Below are 8,961 nucleotides of genomic sequence, written 5' to 3'. Positions count from 1 at the left end.
TGGGTCCCTTTTTTCCCAAAAAGGATTTTTTTGAGTTCTGCCAAGGACTAATGGGAGCTGCAGTTGTTTTTGGCAAAGTTGGCTTTTGAAACACAGGAAGCGACCCTTTGACGGAGAGACTGCCCTATTCGAGCAATGAAAGGGCAAAAGTGGGTCCCTTTTTTCCCAAAAAGGAGTTTTTTGAGTTCTGCCAAGGACTAATGGGAGCTGCAGTTGTTTTTGGCAAAGTTGGCTTTTGAAACACAGGAAGCGACCCTTTGACGGAGAGACTGCCCTATTTGAGCAATGAAAGGGCAAAAGTGGGTCCCTTTTTCCCCAAAAAGGAGTTTTTTAGTTCTGCCAAGGACTAATGGGAGCTGCAGTTGTTTTTGGCAAAGTTGGCTTTTGAAACACAGAAAGCGACCCTTTCACGGAGAGACCCTGGCACGGAGAAAAACAGCCCTGCATGAGGCAAGGGCCAAATCACCAGGCTCCCTTGTTTGCAAAAACCCTTTAGAAGAAAAAAAAGGCGCAGCAGAATAATTGCTGGCCGTGTGGGAAAATTGCAAACGCCAATCTCGTGAGGAAAAAAACACCCACAGGCCCTTTGCAAAAAATTATAAAAGCAACACCCAACACCCAACAGTTTACCCACACCTCCCAAACTCACCCACCCAAAATTTTCTCCCGGTCTTCAGCCTAGCTCAGCTAGATCTAGAAAACAGCCAAGGAGGCTGTGACGCAGCAAAGTTTACTGCCTGCCTGCCTGCCTGCCCAAACTCCCTTCCACCCTCTTCAGAATCCCCGGTGCGAATGAGCCACGAGGCTGAGTGCAGGCTCTTTTCAGGACGTCCTACCAGCCCCTCCCCCTGGTTTAACGTGCTCTCTGATTGGCCACAAGGTGCCAACAACAAGCTAGGTTGCCCCAGTGCCATTAAACAAGTTTGGGTGATTTGCAAAAGCATTTTTTAAAAACGAAAAAAAGGCGCCATAACGGAAAACGGCCAATCGCGGTTCGAAACCGCGATATCCAGGCGTGTGGACAACCAAGGTTCAATATTGCTTCAAAACTAACGAAAATAACGAATTAATAACGGATAACGGGGAAAACGAATTATTTGAGCAAGCCTATTGCTGGCATATGGCATGCATCACCTTGACAGCATCACCTTCCTAGATTTTAAACAACTCAGATGGGATCCTGTCGTCTCCTGCTGCTATCTCAGAAGACATCCTCGAAGAATCCCAGAACGGCTTCTGCCCCTCCAGAGGAACAGTGGACATGATCTTCACTGAATGACAGCTCCAAGAAAAATGCAGGGAACAAAATCAACCTCTATACATGGCATTCATTCACCTTGCAAAGGCATTCAACACTAAACTCTCTGAACCATCCTCCAAAAAATCGGGTGCCCTGACAAATTTGTGAACATCCTGCGGCTCCTCCACAATGACATGATGGCAACAGTCTTGGACAGTAATGGCTCCCAAAGGGACCTGTTTAAGCTGGAATTAAGTGTCAAACAGGGATGTGTTATTGCTCCAACCATATTTTTCCATCTTCATCACTATGATACCTTATCTTTATGATACTTTATCTTGTTGATGGGAAGCTTTCCACTGAAGTGGAAATCATCTATCGGATAGATGAAAGTTATTTAACCTCAGCAGATTGAAAGCCAAAACCAATGCCTGTATTTCTGCAATGCCAGAAATACAGCTTAATGGTGTAATGTTTAAAAATGTTAACCATTTCTGCTCCCTTACCAGCCACCTTCCCACAAAAATCAACATTGACATTGAAATGCAACACTGCCTGAGCTCTGCGGGTGCAGCATTTTTTCCAAATGAAGCAGAGAGTGCTTGAGGATCAGGACATCCGTAGGGACACCAAGGCGCTTGTTTATAAAGCTATTGTCTTCCCAACCCTGTTATATGCCTGTGAAACGTGGACTGTCTACAGATGACACACTCAACTCCTAGAATGATTCCATCAGCGTTGCTTTTGAAAAAGCCTGCAAATCTCTTGGAAAGACAGATGGACAGGCTCTAGCTGGGGGTCAGTGCAGTGGAATTTGAAGAGGAATGAATGGAGGGCAAAAGGGAGAAATGTGCCAAGAGGACCGAGACCGTCTTCCAACCTGGAAACTGATGTCCTCACTGGGGAAGAACATGTAGGACAGGAATACTCCGGAGAACTAATTACGTCTAAGGTTCTTTCAAGCAGGGGGGAATCTTTTTAAAATTCCACCTCTGCCACCAAATTGCAAAGATGTAAGACAATGGGGAATCTTTTTTATCCCACGTCTGATACCAGTTGCAGAGATGTGGATGAGTTTCTATTAATTAATTATATTTATATTATTATTATATATTTTATAACTGCTGCCACCAGTCATTAAAGATGTTTTATTTAAAAGCTGCCACCAGAGGTATAGATGGTTATAATGCGGCCACCAGATGTTTAGGGGATTATAAACTCTTGCCACCACTATGGACGATATAGCCACTAGCTACTTAGAGAGGAGACTTTTTAAATTTTATTTTGCTTCTTTCTCCCTGTTTGCTTTAGATGGTAATATAGATGACTGAAGCTTAGATGGTAGAAAGAACAATAACACATTTATTCAGGCACAAGCTTAATGGTTACAGTAACTTCTCTTTCGAGGCACTTAGATTAACTGTTGCAAAGCTATATTGAGGTGTTTCAAATTCCTTAAAATAGCACTTCCTTCTCTACTGCTTTAAACCGCAGTCACCCTGTGAATTTCAATCACAGACTATCTGTTCCTTATCTGGAAACAGACTACCTTAAAATAAGCCACCAAACTTATTTTAAACTCACTCAGAATGACCAATTGAGTCTCCCTGATCCTCCAACTGAGAATCAGTCTTAATCGTACCTCAGCAGAGCACAGACTGACATTTCAACTTCCCTGGTTCTAACCACCTCAGAACCAGTCTTTCCCTGTAATTCTTCCAATTACAGACAGAACTCTTTTTAAAACATTCTCTCCTTTTTCATCCAGTTAGCTCCGCCCCTTTCTTGCTAGTTACATTTCTACAGAAGCAGTTACGTTTCTATGGCAACCTGCATCAGAATGCTGAGCTGGCTACCATCCCTCACACACTGGTAACTCTATTACTTACCCTTTCAAACATAAACACACAATTAAACATGACATCTGTAAACCAAAATTCATACTTTGTTACAAAAACTTACTTACTTACTTACTTACTTAGGCACTCCCTCGTAATTTGAGGATGATTGTCTTCCATCTTGGGGCTGTGTCCGTAGACGGCTGAAGAGACCTATTCTTGATCTGCATGTTCTCCCACAGTGAGGACATCGGCTTCCAGGTGGAAGGCGGTCCCGGTCAGGGTTGGCTTGACGCTCCTTCCTCATCAAACACTCTGCTTCATTCTGAATAATGCTGCACTCGCAGAGCTCAGGCGGTGTTGTATTTCAGTGTCAATGTTGACTTTTGTGGAGAGATGGCTGCCAAGGTAGCGGAAATGGTCAACATTTTCTAATGTTACTCCATTAAGCTGTAGACCTAGCATTGCAGAGGGATTAGCTGGTGCCTGTTGGAAGAGCACTTTGGTTTTCTCGATGTTCAGTGAGAGGCCGAGCTTCTTGTATGCCTCTACGAAGGTGTTTAGATTGGCTTATAGGTCTTCTTCTGAATGAGCACAGACTACGTTATCATTGGTATAATGAAGTTCTATAACAGATATTGTTGCGACCTTGGTTTTGGCTTTCAGTCTGCTGAGGTTAAATAACTTACATCTGTCCGATAGATGATTTCCACTTCAGTGGGAAGCTTCCCATCAACAAGATAAAGTATCATAGTGATGAAGATGGAAAATATGGTTGGAGCAATAACACATCCCTGTTTGACACCTAATTCCAGCTTAAACAGGTCCCTTTGGGAGCCATTTCTGTCCAAGACTGTTGCCATCTTGTCATCGTAGAGGAGCCGCAGGATGTTCACAAATTTGTCAGGGCACCCGATTTTTTGGAGGATGGTTCAGAGAGTTTAGGTTTGAATGCCTTTGCAAGGTGAATGAATGCCAAGTACAGGGGTTGATTTTGTTCCCTGCATTTTTCTTGGAGCTGTCGTGCAGTGAAGATCATGTCCACTGTTCCTCTGGAGGGGCAGAAGCCATTCTGGGATTCTGGGAGGCTGTCTTCTGAGACAGGGAGAAGGCGGTTTGCAAGGATTCTTGAGAGAATTTTCCCAGCTGAGGTTAGAAGGGAGATACCGCGATTGTTCCAGCAGTCTGTTCTATCCCCTTTCTTGAAAAGGGTGATGATGGTGGCATCCTTGAAGTCTGCTGGGATTTTCTCAGTCACCCACACCTTTTCAATGAGTTGATGGAGTTGTTGTATCAGCTCAGGTCCACCCTCTTTGAAGATTTCAGCAGGGATCCCATCAGATCCGCTGGCTTTGTTGTTTTTTTGTTTGCTGATGGCATTGCTGACTTCTTCCAAACTAGGTAGTGCTGCAAGCTCATCCCTGGTTTGTTGTTGCAGGATTTGTGAGAGGGCCTCTTCGGCCACATTGGAGCTGTGATTCAGCAGGTTCTGGTAGTGCTCTTTCCAATGTAGTGCAATTGATGTTTTGTCCTTCAGAAGTTTGGTTCCATCTGAAGAGCGTAGAGTCTGTTTGCCATGGTTTCCTGGTCCGTAAATGAGCTTTGTAGCTTTGAAAAATCCCTGAGCATCATGGGTGTCTGCAAATTCTTAAGTTCTCTGGTCTTTCTTTGGACCTCAGCTTTTGCACTGGCATAGATCTTTTTCTTAGCAGCACAGTTGGTGTTTCTCTGCCATGTTTGGAACGTTTTCCTTTTGTTATCAATTAACTGTTGGATCTCTTTGTCGTTATCGTCAAACCAGTCTTGATGTTTCTTAGTTTGGTATCCCATGCTTGCTTCGCAGGCTGTGACCATGGAGATCTTCAGTTTGTACCAATGTTCCTCAACATTTTCGGGGTGTTTTGTGGGTAGATGATCCTTGAGTGTTGTTTGGATAAGGGCTCGTTTGGAGGGCTCCTGAAGTGCTTGGGTATTTATTTTCCGCCTTATTTTTCTTCCTTGGAGTCTGCGTTTGGGGAAAATCTTGATAGCCATCGTAGATCAGATTAACCTGTGGTCTGTCCAGCAGTCATCGGCACCTGTCATGGCTCTTGTGAAAAGCACATCACAGCTGTCTCTGGCACATGTAATTACATAGTCCAAGAGGTGCCAATGCTTTTACCAGGGGTGCTTCCATGATGTCTTGAGCTTGTTTTTCTGGCGGAAGAGCGTGTTGCTGATGACAAGGTTGTGCTCTCTGCATTTGGTGAGAAGAAGGATGCTGTTTCCGACCCCGTCCTTTCCTATGATCCCTAGCCACAGGTCGGAGTCCTGTCCGACTCTTGCATTAAAGTCCCCCAGGAGGATGATTTTATCTTCGTCAGCATCTAGTGTGGTGCATAGGCACATATGATGGTTGCCTGTTGGTTTTTGGCAAGGTTAATTCGAAGGGATGAGAGTCGTTCATTGATGCCAGTGGGTGCTTCAGTCAGGTGCTTCACCAGGTTATTTCTGATAACAAAGCCAACTCCGTGTATTCTTCCAGAAGAAGGTGTAGCCTCCCTTTTCTTCCTTCAGCTGTCCCTCTCCTGCTCTCCGGGTCTCCTGAAGGGCTGCTATGTCGATCTTAAAGTGTCCCAGCTTCCTTGCAATGATAGCAGTCCTGCATTTGGGGCATTCGCTGTCAGTGTTATCCAACAGTGTCCGTACGTTCCATGTTCCAACGTTCATTTCTCTTTTTTGGCCGCAGAGTGTGACCCCTCTGGACGTGGCAGTCCAATCAGGGATAAGAGAGGTAGACTATGTTTAGGGCACCTTTTCTAGTCCCTTCCCCATGTGAGGTGAGCAGAGTGGATCCTAAAAAGGGCTGCTCTCTCATGGATACAGCTGCCGGACTACTCAACTGCCTCGGACCTTGAGGTAGAATGACTGAGTCCATATCCACCGCCCATGTGCCAGTCCATGACTAGGGGCTTCCAGATTTCACTGTCCTGCCCCCATTGCCACTCGCTGATCACCATGGGACTTTTGTAGGTTTGTTTTTATTTTTCTTGGAAAATGCCCATGCAGGATTTTTTTTAATGTGTGGAGGTCGGTGAACACAGTCTCCACAGAGTGAGATTCCAGCAGTGGTGTGGTTAACACAACGAGAGTGGCTTCTCAGTCTGTTGCAGCCTTCTTCTGCCTTCACAGCCGTTGTAACTTGTACCATGTTATCCTCCGCCTGCTCCGCTGTTGATGTCTTTGAGTCTTCGGATTGTTCTTGGTCTGGATCCTCCCCTGTGGCCACTCCGGGGAGTGCATGACTCCGGTGGTTTGCCACAGGTTCATTGGAACACGCAAGCCCCCTCACAACGACAAGGTGACAATCCATTGAGAGGGAGGACAAGAATAGGGCTCTACAGTCACCTATGTACCCACCACCAAGACACTACCCTTGGGAGGCCATCACACTTGGACAATGAGGGATCGCCTAAGTAGGTAAGTAAGTACAGGGAACGTCTGGTCCCCCTGTCTCCAGAAAATCCATTCTACAACCTTGCATTAAAATCATTGTCTCTTTTTCTTGTTTTTATCCCTTTACATCACAAACCTCCTGGATGTGAAATTGTACATGAGAGCCATGACCTCATATCTGTTAGTTTCTTTCAACATTGTGGGTCGTAGTTCTTACAGATTATCCATTAGAAGAGGACAACATGATCTCATGCTTCAGTTAATCAAATGTGGGGCAATTGTTGATTTTCAAAAAACCAATCTTTATCACCAAACATCCTTGTGAATTTACACATGTGAAAAATTATCACTCAGTATCCTCCCACCAAACACTGGCATCATGCCTTATAGGAACCACACACCTGTGAGCTATGTCCAACAACCTCCCCCCCCCCCCCCCACACACACATACACACACATTAATTGGAACCAGAGCCACATTTACCAGAAACATCTTGGGGCATTGCCATAAAACCCTGTATAAATGCATCTCATATTGTGTTATCCTCAAAGATTCTTCAGAGTCCTAGTCGTCTGTTCATTGAACGTGAGATCCTAGCCAGTCTTTCACCATGAAGATGCTTCTTTTGTTCTTTGCCATTGCCTATATGGTTTTTCAAGTTCAAGCCATCTCAGTGGACGACATTGTTCCAGATACCATTGGTGAGTAGAGTGAGAAATCTTTCCTTCATCAGTATAGTCCATTAATCCAGCCCACCTATTCCATAGATCTTCATCACCTATATTTCTTTCATTGAGAAAACTAACTCCTTCCATATCTAAGAATAAAGGGCTCTTGCTGCAGTTAGCATATATTGTACTCATCTTCTAAAATTGCTTTCTAGATGATTGTCCACCCTTTTCCAACAGATAGAACTCTGCTGTCATTGTAAATTAAATTTCCAACACTTTCTACAGCTTTAAATGTCTTACAAAATCTCTCTAATGTCAAATACTACTGGCAAATCTTTTTTATGTGGCCCACAGGCAAAAATGTTTGCCCATGCTTGATCTACACCTTCTTCCATCTTTCCAAATGGATTTCTACACATATAGTTTGATTCCACTTGACCATAAAATCTTTCACTTGTTCTTCCTTCCTTTTCATATTAGCAAACCATTGTATTGGGTAACCCTCCATCATTAATTCCTCTCTCATCTTCAACATGTTTTGGTCATTATCTAACGGTAACAAATATTTATGTCAACCAGTTCCCCTATTAGGAAATTTCTCTTATAAACAAGTGGAGACTAATATCTTTGAATAAAATCGATCCTTATATTTGTTCCAAACTCACAGTAGTGATCTCCTTATGAAGGAGTTGAATCTGCTTCAATTTTGTCATGTCAAAGAAAGTTATGTATCCCAAATTTCAAATTGGCACCATATATTAGCAGTAATCTTTTGTTCTCAATCATGTTAGGCAACAAGCACAAAAATGCCCCTCTTTTCTTACTATCTTGTAGTTTCTTGGAATTGGTTCTGGCTTCTTCCCTTGCCTGATGAACACTGACATTTTTGCCATTATTTAAATGGACTGTCATTTACTATCATTGGGAATTATTATTATTTTTAAATCTTTGGTGACACATTCATCTTAATTACTGCAATTCTACCCATGAGCAAAATCTTTAAACCACGTTTGCAAGTCTTTTTTAATCTCCCATGATTTACTATAATTATTGTTAAATAAATTTGAATTTTTGATTGAGATATTAACTTGCATATATTTGACCACCTGGAAACTCAATTTGTCAATAGTATTTGGCTGGTTTTTACTAGCAGCAGTAACCAAATGTATTAGGGATTTTGAGTGGGGTGGGTTACATTTAGTGAATAGTCTTCATTTTTACAAAAAATAACTTTTCCAACAAAAAGTATTCTTTTATTGAAAAGTAAATTAGGCTCCAATGGTTCCATAGAAACCTCATGTTTTGAAATGGCTTTGAAAAGGAATTCACTCCGTATTCCACAATTGGGGTACCAAGGCAGGGAAGAGCATAAACATTGCTTTATTTTCTTCTGACAAAAATGAGATACTATATTCTGTTTTTCTCTCTTTCTGCAGAGCCTGAGCAGGTGTTTCAGGAAGGGGCCATCCTGGGCGCATATACCTGCAATAACCGGATGGGCCTCTGCCAGCGCAGACACTGGGACTGTCCCGTGGGCTACGTGTTTGTGGAATCTTTCAACAATTGTCCATATGCACATCTGTACAAGTGCTGCGTGCCTGGAAGGCATGGAGGAGACCCCATACCTCAGGGAAAGAAGAAATCACTGGATTCATATAAATAAATAAAAATATTCAAATTCAGGCAATTCCCCTTGTGTTTTGTGTTATTTACTTCACATCATAGATTTCTTGCATTTTTCCCAGATACTGTGATCACAGGGGGTCCTCCAAGTAG

This window comes from Anolis carolinensis, chromosome 1 (genome assembly GCF_035594765.1).
Source record: "Anolis carolinensis isolate JA03-04 chromosome 1, rAnoCar3.1.pri, whole genome shotgun sequence".
NCBI lineage: Eukaryota > Metazoa > Chordata > Lepidosauria > Squamata > Dactyloidae > Anolis > Anolis carolinensis.
This window is presented reverse-complemented; position numbering follows the sequence as displayed.